At 37.5% G+C, this 22043-nt stretch overlaps 1 protein-coding gene across 8 annotated transcripts in view; it reads left to right on the top strand.

Moving 5' to 3' along the window:
• Positions 1-22043, top strand: part of cv-c (crossveinless c) — a 592078-nt gene that overhangs the window by 545346 nt on the left and 24689 nt on the right. The window lies entirely within an intron of this gene.

The raw sequence follows: 22043 nt of genomic DNA, 5'->3' as shown, positions 1-22043 counted from the left end.
CATCTTTACCGCTTCTTTTTCCAGTTTGGAGCAAGCAGAACTAACAGCGCAGGTGTATAGGCCGATGATATCAATGTCATCAGCATATGCTAGTAATTGCACGCTTTTATAGTATATTGTTCCAGAGTATAGAGCGCCGTGAGCGTAAGTTTCTCTTTAAAATTATCTGATGCATTTGCATAATATTGACAGTTGTTCGCGGTTGAAATGACCAATGAAATCATTTCATTTAACAGAAAAATCAGTTAGATTGATTGAGAATGTGTAATGTTTACAGAATATTGTTAAATGACACCAACAGTTTTTCTTTTGTTGAAATGAATACAAAAGTTTGTTCTCTTGGGAAAAAAACTCCGTTAAGTTAACCATAATGCGGCAAATTTTACTGAATAACTGTTAACTCATGAACCACACCCCTAATTTGTTGATTTTGACAGCTTCATTTCTTTCTGTATATAACTCGTTGAACGGGCATATTTTTTAATTTCTACCAAAAGCGTTAAGCTCAAATGAGAAAGTACTCACAAAAAAAAAAAAAAAAAAAAACAACAGTAATAGCAAGTAAAGAAGGCTAGTTCTACATACTCAGCTGAGACAAAATAAGGGAAAATCACCATGTAGGAAAATGAACCTAGGCTAACCCTGGAATGTGTTTTTATGACATGGTTCAAATGGAAGGTATTAAAGAGTATTTTAAAAGGGAGTTCTTTAGGTGGACGCCTTTTCGAGATATCGCCATAAAGGTGGACCAGGGGTAAGTCTAGAATGTGTTTGTACGATATGGGTATCAAATGAAAGGTGTTAATGAGTACTTTTAAAGGGAGTGGGCCATAGTTCTATAGGTGGACGTCTTTTCGAGAAATCGCCATAAAGGTGGACCAGGGGTGACTCTAGAATGTGTTTGTACGATACGGTTATCAAATGAAATGTGGTAATGAGTATTTTAAAAGGGAGTGGGTCCTAGTTCTATAGGTGGACGCCTTGATTCCAAGGGCTTTTGATTTCGCCCTGCAGAACTTTTTAATTTTCTTCTACTTAATATGATAAGTGTCACACCCATTTTACAAAGTTTTTTTTTAAGTTATATTTTGCGTCAAAAAGCCAATCCAATTACCATGTTTCATCCCTCTTTTCGTATTTGGTATAGAATTATGGCATTTTTTTCATTTTTCGAAATTTTTGATATCGAAAAAGTGAGCGTGGTCATAGTCGGATTTCGCCCATTTTTAATACCAAGACAAAGTGAGTTCAGGTAAGTACGTGAACTGAGTTTAGTAAAGATATATCAATTTTTGCTCAAGTTATCGTGTTAACGGCCGAGCGGAAGGACAGACGGTCGACTGTGTATAAAAACTGGGCGTGGCTTCAACCGATTTCGCCCATTTTGACAGAAAGCAGTTACCTACCGTCATAGATGCTATGTCCTTACCAAATTTCACAAGGATTGGTAAATTTCTGTTCGACTTATGGCATTAAAAGTATTCTAGACAAATTAAACGAAAAAGGGCGGAGCCAACCCCATTTTGAAGTTTTCTTTTATTTTTGAATTTACAAATAAATAAATATCACTAAAAGAAATAATAAATAAATAAATATCACTACGGAAGTTGAATATTGAAATAATTTTCTTATATACTGTAAAGATATTAAATTTTTTATTTATTTATTATTTATTTGTTTATTATTAATAAATCGTTGGACAAAAATTCTTATAGACTACATTATGAATCTAAGAAAGTATTACGTACAATTTAATTGTAATTAAAATATACAGCTTAAATAGCGGAATTCAAAATTATCAAAAAATCGGCTCTTGGAAGCGAAAAATAAAAGAGACTTTTTTAATCAGTACATTGAACTCACAAGTAGCGCGGTTAACAGGAGAAATTCCGAAGAAGTCATTGAGGAACATTAAAGCGAAGCCTTTCCAACAGATCAGGATAGTCAATAACCCCCCTTAATCACATTGTATACAAAAGTTAAGCAGAGTATAGATCGCCTACTCTCAAGAGACTTGAGCACTAAGAGCATAAGCCGAGAAGAATAGGATGGCATGGGTTCTGAGAAGTTTAATGGACAAAGAGCATACTTAAGAAAAATTTCTGTATCCTCTCGATTCTATTTATGGCTAACTGAGTACAAGGCCTCCAAATAAATATAGCATATTCAATGTGCGACCTTATAAACGAGGTATATAAAAGTTTGATTGTATAAGGATCAGAAAATTTGGAGGTATTACGCCTAATAAAACCAAGCATGGAGTAAGATTTAGAAGTTACATAATTAATATGGTTATTAAAAGAAAACTTACTATCAAAGAGGAAACCAAGGTCTTTAATCTCACTTATGCACTGAAGTTCACAATCAGAAATAGTATACCTTGTGCGCAAGATGGAAGTTGACTAAGAGTAGGTCACATGGAAACATTTAGACGGATTAAGAGACAGACGTGAATTCATACACCACTGATATAATTTATTGACATCACTTTGCAACTTTCAGGTGTCTTGATTATTGAGAATATCTTTAAGTCATCTGCATACAACAAGCATTTAGAAACCGAAAAACAACTACTAGTGTCATTAATAAATAAAATGGAAAATAGTGGTCCTAATATACTTCCCTGAGGAACACCAGAGGTTGCCACAAAGGAACTAGAGGATACACCATCAAAAGTGACCACACATTGTCGATTGGATAGATAAGAACTAATCCATAGGAGAAAAGAGGAATGGAATCCAAAACAACTCAACTTCTTAATTAATACACTATGAGAAACTCTGTCAAAAGCTTTAGAAAAATCCGTATAGATACAGTCTACCTGAAAACCTCCATAGAATGACGCAATGCAGTATTCACTAAACACCGCAAGGTTGGAGATTGTAGATCTGTCAGCGACAAAGCCATGCTGGTACGGAGATATCGGGGATTTGACTGCAAAACTTAGTTTTCCTCTGATGGCATTCTCGAAAATTTTTGAAATGGTGGACAGCTTGGAAATAGGTCTGTAGTTACGGACATCATTTTTATTGCCAACAGAGTAATCTTCCAATCATCAATGAAGGTACCAGACGACAGGGACTTTTTGAATATCAATCTCAAAGGAAGAACTAAAGAAGGACAGTATTTTATCAAGACCGGGGAAAATCCGTCAACATCTCTCTGAGATGATGCTTTAAGCTCCAAAATCGCTTGCTAATACCCTCAGATGATAATAAAAGGAACCCGAGGTTTAGAGCAGAATTTGGGCTGATCGAAAAATTAGGGTACTGCTTACAATCATCCGGTGAAAAATTGGATTTAAAGAACTGAGCAAATAAGTTGGCTGAATCGCTTGGAGTTTTGTGCTGAGGTACCATCAAGGTAAACGCCAGTGGGAATACTAGAGCAACCTTTTTTCAACTTTATATAATTCCAAACAGTTTTGGGATTAGACTTAATATTGGACTCAATATTGTGGATGTAGTTGGCGTACAGGGATTTGTTCAAGTTATTGAAATATTTTACATATTCCTTATATTTAATGAAGAAAATATGGTTCTTTGTGCTCAGAGATTTTTTAGAGTATTTGCTTTTTAGATTCCGCAGTTTTAGTAAACCCTTATAATACCATGACCATTTTTAAGAACTTTGCTTTTTAACTGGAATCCAAACCAAGCAGTGTTTAAGCACGAAAGATTTGAAACTAGAAAAGCAATCTGAGGTATGAAGACCCCCAAATAACTGCTTCCAATTTATATCAAGTAGAAAATCATTAAAACTCGGAAAGTCGGAACGAGAATAATTAAAATTTATTTTACTTTCCAAAGGCACAGAGAAGAAATTGTAGAATTTGGATTCAATATGCAGGGGTAAGTGATGCCTGTTCTTAGGAGTTATTGGATCTGTGCACTCGCAGACTTCACAAAAAATATTGTCACTAAGAAATAATAGATCCAATAGCCGATTTTGGGAATTAAAATGCGAGTTAATTTGACTTAAGTTAAGACCAAGAACATTATCAATGAAATACAATGCATGATTTGAAGCAGGATTATTCGGTGTGAGAGCACAATTCGAAGCACTAGCTGGCCATTGAACGTTAAACGGTTTAAAGTCACTAAGCACGCAGAGATGACTATCGTGTAGATCGTTGAGAACCAAAGAAATAATATTATCAGCATGTCCCTTGTATAGCTCAAATGAGCTGCCAGGTAGTACATACGACGCCAGTAGATATAAAGATCGTTGCGAAGTAGGACCTTTAACACATATGCATATTTGATCAAGCAGAGAATCACCATTGTTTAGCGGAACTAGAAACGAACACAATTGCCTTTCGACTGCGATTAGAACACCTCCGCCACGAAGGCGACCAGTTTTACCAGCATCTCGATCTTTCCGAAAAACATTGTAAATATTTTAGTCAAAGAACTCACTGTCCAAAATGTTTTCATTAAGCCACGTCTCAATGATAACAAAGACATCGTAATCCATTTGTGAACTGAATTTATGCACGATATTAGACTTGGTCCTCATACGGGAAACGTTGTGGAAATATATTTTAAGTCCACAATCATTATTATTACACCTTACTACTTTACTGTGGTTTTTTCTAAGCCTTTCGAAAAAACTGAAAAGGCTTTACAATGAGATTTTTAGGCCAAATATCCGATCTTAATAATTTATCATGTTCAGACTTCGGCACCCCCAGTTTAAAGTTAATTCTATGCCGAATTTTTGTTAAAATTTTACTTTTAAAATTATTCTTTTTAAAAAGTGGGCGTGTTCGTCATCCGATTTTGCTAGTTTTTATTTAGCACACATATAGTAATAGGAGTAACGTTACTGCCAAATTTTATCATTATATCTTCTACGACTGGCAAGTTACAGCTTGCAAAACTTTCAAATTACCTTCTTTCAAAAGTGGGCGGTGCCACGCCCATTGTCCAAAATGTTACCAATTTTCTATTCTGCGTCTTAAGGTCAACCCACCTACCAAGTTTCATCGCTTTATCCGTCTTTGTTAATGAATTATCCCACTTTTTGGTTTTTCGAAATTTTCAATATCAAAAAGTGGGCGTGGTTATAGTCCGATTTCGCTCATTGTAAATAGCGATCTGAAATTTACTCAAGTTATCGTGTTTACGGACGGACGGACGGAGATGGCTAAATGCATCTCTTTTTCCGCCCAGATCATTTTGATATATTGAAGTCTATATCTATCGCGATTAGTTTATGCCGTTACGGATTACCGTTATGCGAACAAAATAAATATACCCTGTGAGTTCTGCTCAGCTGAGTATAAAAAGGGCGCACAGATAATGAAAAATGCTTAAAATTTGTGTATTTATGGCAGCTGGTAATTGATGATTGCCGCATTGCCGGGAACTTGTAATAACCGCAAATTTTTGGCAACCTACACTTCTGTTAACATAACATTAAAAAGCCATAAAATTATCAAATAAGGAAAACAAAACCCAAGGTCCATTTAAAACGAAAGCGAAAATGAAACAATTAAAACGAACTTGAAATATGAAAGTAACATAAAAATTTCAAAAAAGATAAAACAAAAATCTTCGCTTTAACTGTGAACCTCTTTCAGTAATCAAGCACAAGACAATTGTAACAAGGAAAACTGCATCAAAAAAGGTAAGGAATTCGTTAAAGAAACTTTAAAAAATTATATACAGCTGTAGTTGTTGGTATTTTCCATGAAACCGCAAACACTTTCACTCTGCAAATTTTTAATTCTTCACACTTCAAAAAATACAATTGAACACATGAATGCGTTTTTACTTCTTGAAGAATATTTTTTTACTCAGAGGTCGTATCGTTATTTACGCGCCCTGTTTGAGAAACATAATTTAAAGCCCACGAGAGATGTGCAGAAATTCTGCATGCAGCGCTGGTGGTTAGGTTAGGTTGAACTGGCCGGTCCATGAGGACCTCACATAGACTGATTGAGTCCGTAGTATTACCAGAAGTTTGTTTTAACGACCAAACTGAAAGCCCTATCAAAAACCAGGACCTATGTTATAAAATAACTCCGTCCTCTTGGCGAATACTAGAAGCTTCCTAGGACTTAAACCACTTGCTGCTTCTAGATCTGACAGCTGTATCACTCCTAATAGCTGGAGTCTTCGCCTGGCAAGTGCAGGGCACGAGCATAGAACGTGCTCGATCGTTTCCTCCTCCAACCCGCACTTCCTACATCTGCTATCACTGACCAAGCCTAATTTAAAGGCATGTGACGCCAGAAGGCAGTGTCCAGTCAGAATACCCGTCATGAGTCCACAGTCCTCTCTTTTTAATGATAGAAGCAACTGTGTTAGTCTAAGGTTGTAAGACCTACACATAATCTTCGACACTTTACAGCCCCGCACTTAAACCCACGCCTTTCCCGCTTGGTCGATCATGTGTACCTCTCGCCCTCGCTTAATCTCGCCCAATCTAGTTGTGACGTCTACGGAGCAAGCTTGAAGGGATGCGCCCTTTTTAGCTGGTTCGTCCGCTTTTTCATTCCCATCTATTCCCATATGCCCTGGGACCCAATATAGATGTATGCTTCTCCCTGTCCCGATTCTCTCCAGACACTGCTTACACTCTAACACGCATTTAGATGCTGTGCTAGGCGAGATTATTGCCTTAATTGCTGCTTGACTGTCAATATAAAAGTTAACACGGTTGCAGCTTAAGCTATTCTCTTCCAGGGTTTCTACTGCTTTGGTTACGGTTAATATTTCCGCTTGGAAAACGCTAGAGTAATCCGGCAGCCTGTAGGATCTGCTTATTTCTGGATCAGTGCAGTATACCGCAGACCCTACTCCTTCCACTACTTTGGAACCATCGGTGTACACATGTATCGCCTCGTCCGCCATTTGCCCACCCTTGCGCCAACCGTCTACCTCTATTGTAGCCTTAAGATCTCCATCGAGGCGCAGATAGGAAATCAAGTAGTCTGTTCGTCTTGTGATTGATGACGCTATACTACTATGGCCATATGGTCGGCGCTCAAGCTGCCCCGAAGCACCGAGCCTGGTTGGGCTCGTTAATGCTTTGTTCTTTGCTACCAGATCTACAGGTAAATGTGTAGAATGGAATACAGTGCAGCCTTCGGGGTTGTTTTCAGGGCTCCCGTAATGCTAAGCATCGATAGTCTGCACACCCCCTCTAATTTTTTGAGGTATGTTGTTTTTTGCACTGGTGTTTATTCTGTTACACTTTTGGTTGGTAGACACAACTAGACTGTATCACTTCTTTACTTTAGCAACCTAACGGCTTGCTAAGATCATGTCGGCAACCTAAAAGCTGGCTACTTATTGACAGTATCCTCTCTGCCTAGAAATAAAAGGATTCTTTGTGTTATATTTTCCCTTATGCCATATCCATTACCCCACTAGTTTAGAAGATGTGACGCAAAATACAATCTGGCTAGATCTACAATATCTTGACGCTGGGCACTGCAGCCAGGCGCGATAGAAAACGTATCACACCAATCAAACCCTTTTGGTACTCAAGCAAATATAAAAGATTTTTATTCTATTAAAAAAAATTTAATTTTTATTAAAATTTTCATTTTTTTTTTTATTTAAAAAGTAAACATTATTAATATTTACTTTAATTAATATAGGATATATATGAATAGAAAAATATTTGAGATGTTAATAAGAATAAATAAGCTAAGCCTGATCAGTACATACTGCCGCAAATAGACTGAATGGGTTGAATTCATTATAGCTTTTTTCGAGAACCACACCAAAAAATGATAAGACAATGTTATACCTATGGTATAAAACAACTCTGTCCGCTAAAAAAATTCTGATATCTCATCCTACTTCCTGCTTCTAGATCATTACTGATAGCTTGAGTATTAGTCTGACGAAATCTGAGACTGCATAATACATATATGTATATTCAAAAGAATAGGAAATCGAAGAGTTATGAAGAAAAATTAAATGTGACATTGATAGAAATGATTTGGCAAGCACTCAGAGTGTAATTCTGCCATGAAAAGCTTCCCAGTGAAAACTTACCTGCCTTGGAGATGCCGCTAGGGGTAGGCATAAAACATTTAGGTCCTATCCCGCCGATTTGTAGGAAAAATTGCAAGGTGCACGACGCAAATTGGAAGAGAAGTTCGGCCTAAAATCTCTTCGGAGGTTATCGCACCACACATTTTCAATTTTTTTTTGGTTTATTGTCTGCTTGTTATCGGCATTTTATCGCCGGATTGTTACAGACGAGTAATAAGTATAGCATCAATTTTATATTGAAGTGGAGTATACGCCGATAACAAATTGGTAACACTTCGATTACAAATAGATAACTTCTTGATATCAGTTTGAAAGATTTTTGAAATAATATGCCGATCGAATCGATAAAATGGTAAATTTGCGATAACAAATCGATAATTTTTCGATAGAAATCAATAACACGCCGATTACTATTTCGTAATACAAAGATAACTTTGTTATATATATTACAAAAAGATAATTTTGTGATAACACGTCGATAACTAATCGACAACTTTTCTATGACATATCGATAAATTCTCGATAAAAAATCAGATAACTCGTCGATAAAAAATCGATAACTCATCGTTACTCTTTGTCATCAAAAGGAAGTTTTTAACACTTACATAACAAATCGGCAACTTATCCATACCTTTTCGATAACAAACTGATACTTCAGAGATAACAAAGCGTTATCACTTCGACTTCCTATCTTTCCCTTCCTATCCACATCATCATCGATATTTTTATTGTACCGCTCTTTATCTTCATACTTTTCTTCTGCTTCATCTTCTTCACATTTACTTCTCCGCCTTTGTCGTTTCACTTCCTCCTATATATACATATGTACATATGTATCATAGATTTGTTTCAATATATTTCTCCATACAGCATACCACTTCCAACATTGAGCACGCACTTAAAGTTACACACAAAATTTAAAGACTTGAAGGCTCACAGCCTTGTTTGAAAAGAAAATTTACAGTAATAACACTTACGGGCGTCTTCACAGGAATTGTGCTACCGCCCCGGTACTTCGACAAGTTCCTTCTGCAGAAGCTTTCAAGATGAGGATGAGGAGAAAACGACTCACCGCTTTCTGTGCCTGTGTTCGGGACAACAGACTAAATTATTTAGATTTCGAGGTGCACGATTTTTTTATAATTTGGCGCAAGTAGCAGTGGTGAATATTTTGATGCTACTTATCTTCATATGTATAGGAAGGTTATTAATCTACAATTCAGTAGAAAATTTATTGTGGAGGTACTTCGCAAATCACAGGATCCACAGGATCTGCATACTCTATCAGTAAGGGAACATTTTGAATTTCGATAGAATTTCCTTATTACTCTGCGCATTCAAGGTCAAAGTCATGATCACCGATCATACATTCAAAACAAGTAATCTTCGCATTGTTAATTTTTTATTTGAACATAATATGGCAACACCTAATTTATTGCCCATCGCAGTAATATTGCACTGCTTTTAATTGCATACTTAACATACCGAACGACTGGAAAGTTAAATGACCCTTTCGATTTTACTGTGCAAACACCAGAATCATACTTTTTTTATGCGCCTTATATATTTATGTTTGTTGTTTGCATGCGGATCAGTGCAAATGTGTGTGTGTGTGTGTGTGTGTGTGAAGCACACCTTCGTATTGTGTTCAGTTTTTTGCAATGATACCCTTTTCATTTTGGATAAACCCGATATGTTGGTGCACAAAAGCTACCACGCCTCGATTTGGCGACAAGCGTACATACATATTTACAGTAGCGAGTAGAAAAATAGCAGTGGGAATTTTTATAAAATTTCGGGAAATAAATACTTCTATTTCTATTATTAATATATTAAGAAAAAACTCCTATGAATTTTGTAACTTAAACTGTACAAACCAATCTCAAAACTTTTTCGTGGAGTTTCGAAAATTTGAGAAAATTTTACGAAAACTTCGAACTTTTTATTTGGAATTTTGTGAATTTTTTTGAGCATGCAGTTTTGTAGCCCAGTAAAATTTAATCTAACAGAGTACAAGTAATGGTTCTCCCAAAATTCTCACTAATTTTTGAAAAATTTTTTCCGAAGCGTGTGAGAATTTTTTTATATGGAAGAAAATCTTTTGTTATAAGAAAATACTTTATCAGACTAAAACTGGGCCGTATTGTGTGTTAAGATTCTTATCGGAATCCATTCTTTACTAAATTTATAAATATGAAACTGCCACACTGTTTATACAAATTATGATAAATTATAAATCCAACTAGTACGCGAAGTCCCTAGTTTACATGTGTCGTTATTGGGACACACGATTTCAGAGTTGATTTAATGTTTGAGTGAAAACTGGATTTCGATACGAATAATAACACATGATAGGGGCTCTGCTTTGGCTACAAACCTGCATACTCGAAGTAGTTCAGAGAACTCCAAATAAAAAGTTTGAAATTTTATCCAATTTTCCAATTTTTTCGAAAACGTTTTTCAGATTGAGTTTTAAAGCTTCGCATAGAATCTTGCTCTTAAAATACCAAAAATAAAAATTATTTAATTTAATTGGAGAAATTTGAAAAAAAAAATGCCACTGCTATTTTCCTATTCGCTGCTGTAAAACCATCTGAACAAAAAAGGGCAAGCAGGCATGTCTTTAAATAAGTAAAAAGTAAAAATCACTCCTAAAAGGAATCCTAAAAATTATCACACACATATTTTACTGCAAAAATTCCAATGAAAATGAAAAGACCAAGAGCTAAACATTAGTGAAAAGAAATAACGCAGAATATAAAAAAGTAAAATTAAAGCTTAACAATTTGAAAATCCAATACGCGACATATGCGCAAGCGCGTGTGGCACTTCATACCCTTTTTTTTAACATTTTTTATTTGCTTGTTTGGTTTTTATTTGAAACTCGAAAAAATACTTACCAACTCGGCTGATAAAGCATTTGGCACTACAGGCATGCTTTTAAGCAAGAAAGATGCGCTTAATATTTTTCAAATAAGTACCAAAAAAAAATGATAAACGCAAAGGTTAAGGACGTATTTAAATTATTTTGAGGGCATAACCCAGGACAGTACAAAAAGTAGTGAGAAGAAATATAAAGGTTTATGCTATATCGTACAAGAAAGGGCTTCTTGATAGCTAACAACACGCAAGCCAATTTTGAGCAAACAAAAGAGTATGGGACAAAAAAAAAACAAAAAAACTGCAAACATGGAATGCCAATAAACACAAGTGGCGCAGAATAAAAATCTGCCAGAAACTTCCTTTTTTATTAGATTATGTCACAGTTTATTTGTTGGCAAATACATTATATGCAATACAAACACAAAACCGCGTAAGGGTTATTGCTGGCGAACACCGCAAAAGGTAATTTGAATTTTATTGCAGCACAGAAACAAATTTAAATTTCATTCAATACTGAAATAAAAATCTGGGCAAAATTTAAAAGATTTTATATAAATTAGTTTAACATTTTTGTGCCATATTTATACTCGGAGGGTTTGCCGACTACTGCCATGTGGGGGCCCGCAATTGTACCGAAAATCAAGAGCCGCAATAAAATCCTCAAATCTCTTGCTGGCAGTACTTGGGGCAAGGACAAACAAACGCTCATTACCACTTACAAAGCAATAGGCCAGCCGATTGCATGCTACGCGTCCCCGATATGGTCGCCAAGCCAAGAAGCTACAGGCCTGCCAAAATACCGCCCTCAGAACTGCCACGGATAGTCTTCTTATGTCCCCAGAACACCATCTACATAGTGAGGCGAGAATACGCCCATCAGGGAGAGAAATGAGATGCTAACCAAACAGTTCCTGTTGAATACCCAGAAACCTGGGCATCCAAACAGACATCTGGTTGATGAGCCAACACCGCCTAGGGGCTTAAAGAGTCATCTCCGTAAGCATTATGAGGAAATACAGCACCTGAAAACACAGCGGTATGAAGCTAAAAAACACAAGCAGATCCTCAGTGAACTCCGCAAACAGGCGTCGGCGAGTCACTCTAGCTCAACTTCGATCTGGATACTGTAGCAGGTTAAATCCTTATAAAATAAATAAAATAAATGTAAGGCGCGATAACCTCCGAAGAGATCTAAGGCCGAGCTTCTCTTCCAATTTGCGTCGTGCTCCTCTTGCTTTTCCCCACAAATTGGCCGGACGGGACCTACATGTTTTATGCCGACTCCGAACGGTATCTGCAAGGCAGATGAGTTTTCACTGAGAGCTTTTCATGGCAGAAATACACCCGGAGCGCTTGCCAAACACTGTCGAGGGGCGACCCCGCTTAGAAAAATGTTCTTCTAATTGAAAAACCGTATTTCTAAAATTTTGATGTTGCTTTGCCCGGGGTGTGAACCCAGGGCATACGGTGTGGTAGGCGGAGCATGCTAACATCACACCACGGTGGCCGCCAGGTTAAACTCTTACCTATCTAAAATCAACCTTGTAATGTGTCCACACATGACACCAACCGTCTCTTTAACTGTATTGTGGAACCAACGCCTCTAACACCCCTCTCATTATGGTCCACCCCTTCTGAAACATCAAGTTTCCTTGGACTCCCGTTAGAGGATATTGATGACAATTTGTGATCGGTCGCACCTATTGGATGGGGCGAAGCACTGCTACAACAACAGCAACATGTGGGGGCCCTACTGCGAAAAGCGCTTATGAAGCACTTTTGCTTTTGGTACTTATTGATTGCACACCTTGAGAAGCGAAATCAGGATTTTTGGTTTGACAAAAAAGATGGTGCGTGTCGATTGTAGTTACGTCAGTGCCCTCCAAGTCGAGAGTAGGTTTATCAGGTCTGAAGACGCACTGTTAGGATCTAATTGTTTTGTTGACCCTGAGCTTCAGTTTTTCGCTGACTAACGATTCCGATTCCGCTAACCTCGCCTGTCTGGTATATAAGGACTGAGTATCAATGTAATTTGAGATATGGCGTTCTCAGAAAAGAAGCTGTTGACTTGACAATATTCTCTAATTGTTGATTTTTTTTTTAATTTTAATAACCACTTATGGGTTGTGGAATAACATAAGGTCAACGGGCAAGACGCCAATAGACTTTATGGCCACCTCAAATGGCTACAAGAAGAAGTTCAAGTCACGAGCATGTACATACCGTTACCGTACACTGTCAAATTTAAAATGGTTATAATGCCAGCGATATTGACATTGTGGCCATAAAGTCAATGAGTTTGTTTCGCACCAACATGTATTAAAAGTTTAACTATTGATGAATTTACTGCTACGTTTTGATAGTACTCAAGTGTAAGCGTAAGCGTAGTTTTGGAAAGTGGTATGCAATGTGGGAGAATACAGAATGCAAGCGAAAGTGAAGTCAATACACTGTAGTGTAAGTGGCAACAATATACGTGGTAGAGTTGATATGATCGAAATCAGACAACAAATTAAGGCAAGGAAGTTGAAAAAGGGATAGTAGTGGACAGGAAAGGGGAGGAAGACGAGTGGAGGGGAAAGAAATTATTAGAGGTCAAAGCCGAAGCCGGAATCGAAGCCGGACGGCATGTTATCACCTTGTTATCGAGGTGATAACAGTTCGTTTATCGATAAGTTATCGGTTTGGTATCTACGGGTTACGGAGGTGTTATACACTACTTATCAAGAGCCTATCGATTTTCATAGACAACTCGTCGATTTTTTATCAATATGTTATTAAAAATTTATTGATCCGTTATCGTTTTACTATCAAAAGTTTATTGATTATTTATCCAGAATTTATTATTTGGTTATCGAAAAAATATCTATCTGCTATCTAAATGTTATCGATATGTTAACAAAATATTGATTTTTTTCCAAGTTATTAATTCGATATTAGGGTATCACATATTTGTTATCGAAAAGTTATCGATTTGTTTTACAAAAATTATCGGTGATTAACCAAAAGAACATAATTTGTTATTGGAAAGTTATTTATCGAAAAGCTATTGATTTGTTAGCAAAAAGTTATCGGTTCGTTAAAGAAAATTTATTGGTTTCTATTTGAGTGCTACCAGTTTGTTATCGACGTATTATCGATTTATTACCAGAACGTTATTGATTTTTTATTAAAAGCTATCGATCTAACATCGAAAAGATATCGATTTCCTATCCTATTTGGTATCTATGTGTTTTTAAACAATTGGCGTCACTTGTGAGACGGCCAAAACCGTTAAAACGGTTAAGCGTCAAGTAAGTAAGTGTTTTCGATTTGTAATCGACGATTCATTGGTTTGTTATGAAACAGATACTGATAAAACTTGAATATAAAATCAATAATGCATATGTACGCCATCGATAAAAACACGAAAAAGCCGATGATTTGGGGATATCAAGCCAATAACAAGCCGGTAAATCGATGAGAATAACTCAAATTCTATCTATTTGTGGTAAAGTTACCTCTGCTGCAATTTAACTCCAACCGCTGGGCGAGCTCTAGTTAATTTAAAAACCGGGCTTTTTCTAGACGTATACCTGCACGGCTTCACGTCGCACATCAGTCTCAGGCTTTTTTTTACAGGGAATAATGGAGTTTCTCGAAAAAATTTAAATTTCCTGAAGTCCCTCAACACGAGCTTCATGTTCATAAGCGGTCTATTACAACTTTTATATTTCGTATGCCGACTATGATTTTACAAGTTTGTTGCTTAAGTCTTTTGTTCAAAAACAAGTGAACATAAAATTTTACACTTTTTATTACCGCCAATACCAATAATCATTGCTTAAACACAAATGGGTGTAAGCTGCTTGCTTCATTATCGGGGTCGGTATCAAGCACCAAGATGAGCTTGTATATATATAAGAAAGATGGCACTTCCAATTTCATTTAACGCCTGCATATTTTAAAACTACAGATATGCATTCCTATTAAGTTTATGTCTTCCCCAAAATGTGGAAAACATAAACCCATAAAGGAAGTTCAATCCTATCAAACAAACATGCAGTAAATTTTAATCGTTAGTTATACGCCATACAGACCAATAATTCATTTTTGTATCAAGCTCACTCCGTAGACCCAACATTTTTAGTTGAAAGTTCAATGACTTTGTTGAGCTAAACAAATGTACGAAATGAACAAATGTTGCAAAAGACATTTGAATTAGGAGCACAAAAGGGCAAAGTTTTGCATGCAAAACACATACACACACGAATGCATAAAAAGTGAATCCGAAATTGAAACAGAGTTTAAGTAATGCTTTCGCTTGCTAAGTCCTTGCATACTCAAAATTGCAATCAACATTCACATATGCAAAGTTATGGTGGCTACCGCATATGGTAAAACGTTGTTTGGTACGGCTTGCGTCTTAAGTCATTACTTCTTTTTTGTTTTTTTTTTTTTTTTGCATTGTTGGTATTGTGCTCAAAGTCAACCTGCTCTTATTTAAACTCATTTGTTTTTATTCGTTTTTTTTTTCAGCTACTTTTTTAGGCCTCTTTTCATTGGGCGGCAGTTTTGGCCTTTCAAAAATGTTATCGAAATGAAAAGTTTCCTTTAGTTGACTTTAGCACGCACGACAACATGTTGCATGAGCTGTAGCATCAAAGTCGCTGTCTGTGCCTTTTGTTCACAATGCACTTGCATGTAGATATGAATAATCGGTGGTATGGCTGGCAGTGTGTGTAGTTGACCTTGAAAAAGTTTACATATTATCATAAATTTCCTGATTCGCTTTTTTTTTTTATCCGTTCTTAAAATCGACTTTGTGTTGCTGCTCGTTGGCCGTGCGTTGCACTCTGGAGAACCTCGATATAATTTGGGGCAAAATCAAATGTTTCGACGACGCCTGAAGTTTGAGCAGAAAATCAAAATGTTTTGAATCTTGTAAAATCTCACAAAATTTGGAATTGACCATTTTGTTGAAAAAATTCACTTCGACTGGCTTTTTAATTTACTTATTGTTGAAAAAGACCAAATTTTTGTTTAACCTAAAATCTCTTTAAATGTTGCATGAATTCGAAAATGCAAAAAAATTTTAATTATTTTGTCACTATTAGTAGAGCCTCTCTGACTTCTATAAGTCATATCAATATCTCCATTTGCTGGGTCCCTGGACACAGCGGTATTGAAGGGAATGAACTCGCGGATGAGATGGCTAGGAAAGGTTTCGATTTAGAAATAAGTGAGGTGGACAGCTCCGTCCGACCACCACTGCGTTATCTCTGAGCTATCGCACCAATGCTCCGACGGTGTCGAATACCAACAAGCTCCCTCTGCAGAAGCTCTCAGGGTGAGGAGGAGGAGTAGTCGATCTACCACTTTCTCTGCCGATATCCGGCGATTCAAAGAAGGCTCAGATTTCTGGGCTCACGGATCTTAGACAACCTCGCAGAGGTTGGGAAGGTGGACGTCTCGCTTGTTCTCGGGTTCACTAGGGAACGCAAGTGGTTCGTTGAGGACCCCTAGGAGGTAATGGGGTCAAACGAATGTACCGCCACCCTACACTTACTAACGGCACTCACAATGGACAAATATATCTCCGAGTGGAAGTGTGGGTAATACCCACGCGCGCCCACTTAGCCTAACCTAACCTAACCTTGCCGCTATTCCTTAAATATTTTGCTTTCAACTGGTTTCAAAAAATGTATATTTATAAATAGGGTAACAGCGTCCCTCAGCGTGCAAAACATGAACTGTTTACCACAATCTTTCGTTCCGTTCTACCCTCCGCCCAACCGCCTAGCTCTCAAAAATTAGTATTTCTGCTTATAAACACTTCTTTTGCTGCTTGCATTAACTTCCTCTTATGCATTCTCACTCTCCTCCTTTGCAGTTATGCAAAATCGAGAGATTTTTTGTTGGTCAGTATTACATTTTTTTGGTAACTTTTAATCCACTTCAAGGCTGCTGGAATGAAATGAAAATTTATCCCTTTCAAATCGAATCTAGAACAAGGTCAATGAAACTGTTCGATTATATTTGTATGAAAGAATTTGCAAGAAAGGGTTCATCATAGAAGATAGAAAATATGTGGGATTCCAACTCATTAAAGAGACTTGCGAACATTTATGAAACTAAAGTAGCAGCCTAAGTACATTGCTGAACACGATATAGCGTCGGTTATAGTCAAAGTGAGAGTCCATGCCTATTATGTCCAAAAACTTCCCCATATGCAAAAAAAATATTCTACATCCCTTCCTATCCTTTCCACGCTCCGTTCATCTAATTTGCAATTTTTCCTCTTCCTCCTGCTCATGGCACTATCGCGCCCCTTCTATCTTATATGTAGGATCTCTTTGCCAAATATAGGATATTGTTTTTAAATGGTTTCGAAAGCTTACTGCCTAACTCTCTCCTTTTAGCGGCGTGTCGTGACCCACATTTCCAAAGCTATATAAAGCGTATGATTGACCAATCTTGCTTTGGCGTGACAACTTTGGCTCAGGACCTATAATTATGCAAATATGTTTTTAGTTTGGTGGCAGCCCTGCCCAATAATATTGTCAGAAACGAAGATTCGTTTTGTATTCATATTTGCATATTTCAATTGAATTTGAAAAAACCTCCAAATAACAAACAGGTGGCAACATTTAAAACGTCAAAAATAAATATACCTAATTATACCACGGCGGCCACCGTGGTGTGATGGTAGCGTGCTCCGCCTACCACACCGGATGCCCTGGGTTCAAACCCCGGGCAAAGCAACATCAAAAATTTTAGAAATACGGTTTTTCAATTAGAAGAAAATTTTTCTAAGCGGGGTCGCCCCTCGGCAGTGTTTGGCAAGCGCTCCGGGTGTATTTCTGCCATGAAAAGCTCTCAGTGAAAACTAATCTGCCTTGCAGATGCCGTTCGGAGTCGGCATAAAATCATGTAGGTCCCGTCCGGCCAATTTGTAGGGAAAATCAAGAGGAGCACGACGCAAATTGGAAGAGAAGCTCGGCCTTAGATCTCTTCGGAGGTTATCGCGCCTTACATTTATTTTTTTTTTTTTTCTAATTAGGAGAGCTTAAATATAGTGTGCTATCTACAAATAACATATTATCGAAATGTGTTACGCCCGTTTTCGAGATAGGTGCGGCTATGCGCGAAAATATTTATAATTAGGTGGCAACCGTTTATAGAAATATATTTTCTTTTTAAATACGTTGTAGAATGCCCTCGTTGAAACAGTATACGAATCAATATCTAAGTTAATGAGGTAAGAATGTGAAAAAAATTTTAATTGATTTAGGTAAACCCGTTTTGAAGATAGCTGCAACTGTATGTATAAATAAAAATGAGGTTCTATGGCAACCCTTGTCATCTATAAAATTGTTTGCTAAAATGAGAAGTGAAATACCTCTATATTGTCATACATCAAACAAATTTTTTTTTTTTTAATTTCAAACAAGTGGCAACCCATTTTCGATATGGTAGTGAAAATTTAAATATGCAAATATATAAAATACAAATATTCGGGAATCGCTCGTTTAAATTTATAAGGTTTTTATAAAATCGGAAATTTTTTTTTTACTTACTGCTCCAGAAACATAATTTTTAAACAAATATTTTGCTACATTTCCCAGTGCACGGCGGTCAAATCGTACCAGAGTAGGTAGTGTCAAGAGTTCTTTTTTCTTAGTATATAACTCCTCATTTCGGCGCTCGCACCATTGCTGCTTTTCTACTTCTTCGCAATCATTCTTTTATTTTCTGCGCCACACCCAAAATGATTAATGCGCCTTTTTAATGACATTCTTGTTGTTTCGCAATTCTTCTCCGTATTGTCTGCGTTCAAATTTTGTTTATCATTGTACCATGCCCTGGTAATTTGAATCGCTTGCCTTTTTACAAATGCACATACGAGTAGGTACAACTACAACTAAGCATAATCAGGAGAGTTGCGCTGAAAGCTGGGCGGTAATTTTGAAATTACTCGTCGCTTAATTTCTTTCAATTTCTTTTGCTTTCATGCAAGTGTTGCACACCTATGCCTGTTTTATTATTCTATCTGGTTTTGATTGTGTAAATTCCCCTTGCGATACTCTCAATTTCACGGTCATTATTTACACTCGTTGCAGCAAATGCATTTAGGCTGCTGCATGCAGGCGTTGCAACACGTTTGTAAATTGGTTTAATCATGCAGCTGATGTACGACCATTTGTTTTAATAAAAAACGAGTGCCCACGGCTAACCACAGTTAACAGGTTCACATGTGTATTTACTTTCGTGTGGTTTGCTGTTAATGCGCAGTGCACGCATGCGCAACGGAATGGCAATGTAGTGATAAGCAAATTAATTCTCACTCTTTTATCATTTATAGTTATAGGAGAAATTTTTGTTCGAAGTTTTGTTTTTCCGTCACTTTTAGTGGTTGTCACTACGATAGTGTGGGAAAAGAGGAACCTAAATTGGAGAAATAATTAATGTCACAGATTAATAATATCATTAAGTATTATACTAGGTTAGGAGATATTCACTTGGACAAGATTAAGATCAAGTGTGATACCACATAAAATAACGGTGAGGTATATAGCTATTTAGAGAACTGTTGCGTGGCAACGATGTAGTTTCGAATAAGAGTCGTAAGCGAAATACTTTCGTCTAGTTCTGGAAAGAGCTGGATAGATAAGCATGAAGTTTATCTATGATTTCACCTCGTCACCCTTATCATGCAGCTGCAGCAGGAGAGGTTTTCCAATATCTTAAAATGTACCGCATGGACTCCCATTGGACAGTGGCCCGTCAAAACCCAAATCACCATTGATATATGAGCCTTGCTTAACCCAATAATTTTAGCAGGCCGGTAATTTTAGCTGACTCGAAACCCATCTATAGAGGAGCAGACGCAACCCCAAGCAAGGTCAAGCATTCCTTTACCACCTTCGATCGCAGCACAGTTAAACTTGGGGCTTTAATAACCGTAGTAACATAATTCCGGCAACCACCGCTTGGAAGATGCTGCAGAGATTCGGCGTATTACGTCGAGTTCCTGACAGAAAACCTCTCCTCCAAACTTCTTGTCCAACTTCGACCTCTTACGTGAACCAGTTAACCAGTCCATGTCCCATATTAATACCTTTTCTTCTCTCAAGGGATTATTGTCCTGAAGCTTTTTTGCACACACTAGTCTGTCTTGTCTGGCATGAAGTAAAGGTTAGTAAGGATGCTGGCATGCTCTAGATGAGAAAACCTATGTCACGGAGCCTGAAGGGAAAGTTCATTTTGCCCTAAAACCCCTCTATTTGTTTTACAATCGAATGGAGAGTCGTCTCGGTTGACCTGCTCTTATTCCAGCAATCACGTACCGTATATACTAAGTAGTTTCTATGTATTTTTTTTTTTACTTTGTTTTTTTGATGACTTTGCTATCTTCACTAATATTATGGTGGTGCTTGACATGCTTTTTAAAAGTCGAAGAAGCTTTAAGGGGAACTCTTGGCTATTTGTTATTTTTTACCCATCCAAGATTTTTTCCACTTTGTTAAAGCCGGTTGGCGGAAAGTATATTCCAGAGTCATGGATCGTCATGCAGTCACTTTTCAGTTGTTGTTGTTGTTCTTGTAGCGATAAGGTTTCTCCCCGAAGGCTTTGGGGAGTGTTATCAATGTGATGGTCCTTTGCCGGATACAGATCCGGTACGCTCCGGTAACACAGCACCATTAAGGTGCTAGCCTGATCATCTCGGGAACGATTTATATGGCCAAATTAAACCTTCAGGCCATCCCTCCCTCCCCACCCCCAAGTTCCATGAGGAGCTTGGGGTCGCCAGAGCCTCGTCTGTTAGTGAAACAGGATTCGCCGCGGATAGGTGAGGTTGACAATTGGGTTTGGAGAAGCTATATATTGCGCTCGCAACCTGAAAGGATTGCGCTACACAGCCACTTGAATCTGGTATTTTAGTCGCCTCTTACCACAGGCTTACCCACCGCGGGTATATTCTGACCCCCTAACCCGCTGGGGTCTCACTTTTCAGTATTATTCACCATCACTCCGATCGGCCTCACATTCATTTCTTCTAAGTGAACACCTGTATTCCCTCGTGGCCCTAAAGGCAGCGCCCTGTCTTTCAGAAGCGTAAAAGTTTTCACCTGGCGATGGTTACTGCATATGTTTCTAAGTTACACTTTTCCATCAGTTAGTTTTTCGGGTGCTGACCATTGAACTCGAGCACACGTGCATTCATACTCGAGTTAAGGTAAATGTATGTATGGTGAACAGTGGAAAAATTGCTAATAATGCAGTGCTATAAATCCAATGCCACTGATCAAGTTCTGCTGAACGCGACGAAAAATATTCCACACATTTATCTATTAAAAACACATATCAAATTATATACATAGTTGTGAAGCAGTGAAATTCAGACACATGCAAGTTTGTAATTCTTCTCTAATATCAGTGATAACAAGTAAGGAAGGCTAAGTTCGGGTGTAACCGAACATTACATACTCAGTTGAGAGCTATGGAGACAAAATAAGGGAAAATCACCATGTAGGAAAATGAACCTATGGTAGCCCTGGAATGTGGTTGTAGGACATGTGTATCAAATGGAAGGTATTAAAGAGTATTTTAAAAGAGAGTAGGCCGTAGTTCTATGGATGGATGCCATTTAGGGATATCGCCATAAAGGTGGACCAGGGGTGACTCTAGAACGTGCTTGTACGATATCGGTATCAAATGAAAGGTGTTAATGAGTATTTTAAAAGGGAATGGGCCTCAGTTCTATAGGTGAACGCCTTTTCGAGATATCGCCATAAAGGTGGAACAGGGGTGTCTCTAGAATGTGTTTGTACGATATGGGCATCAAATGAAAGGTGTTAATGAGTATTTTAAGAGAGAGTGGGCCTTGGGTCTACAGCTGGACGCCTTTTCGAGATATCGCCATAAAGGTGGAACGGGGTGACTCTAGAATGTGTTTGTGCGATATGGGTATCAAATTAAAGGTATTAATGAAGATTTTAAAAGCAAGTGGCCCTTAGATGTTTATGTGAAGGCGTTTTCGAGATATCGACCAAAATGTGGACCAGGGTGATCCAGAAAATCATATGTCGGGTACTGCTAATTTATTTATATATGCAATACCACGAACAGTGTTCCTGTCAAGATTCCAAAGGCTGTTGATTT

Source organism: Eurosta solidaginis, chromosome 1, assembly GCF_040869045.1.
Source record: "Eurosta solidaginis isolate ZX-2024a chromosome 1, ASM4086904v1, whole genome shotgun sequence".
Lineage (NCBI taxonomy): Eukaryota > Metazoa > Arthropoda > Insecta > Diptera > Tephritidae > Eurosta > Eurosta solidaginis.
The sequence above is the reverse complement of the archived record's forward strand: the minus strand, read 5'-3'. Positions and strand labels throughout refer to the sequence as shown.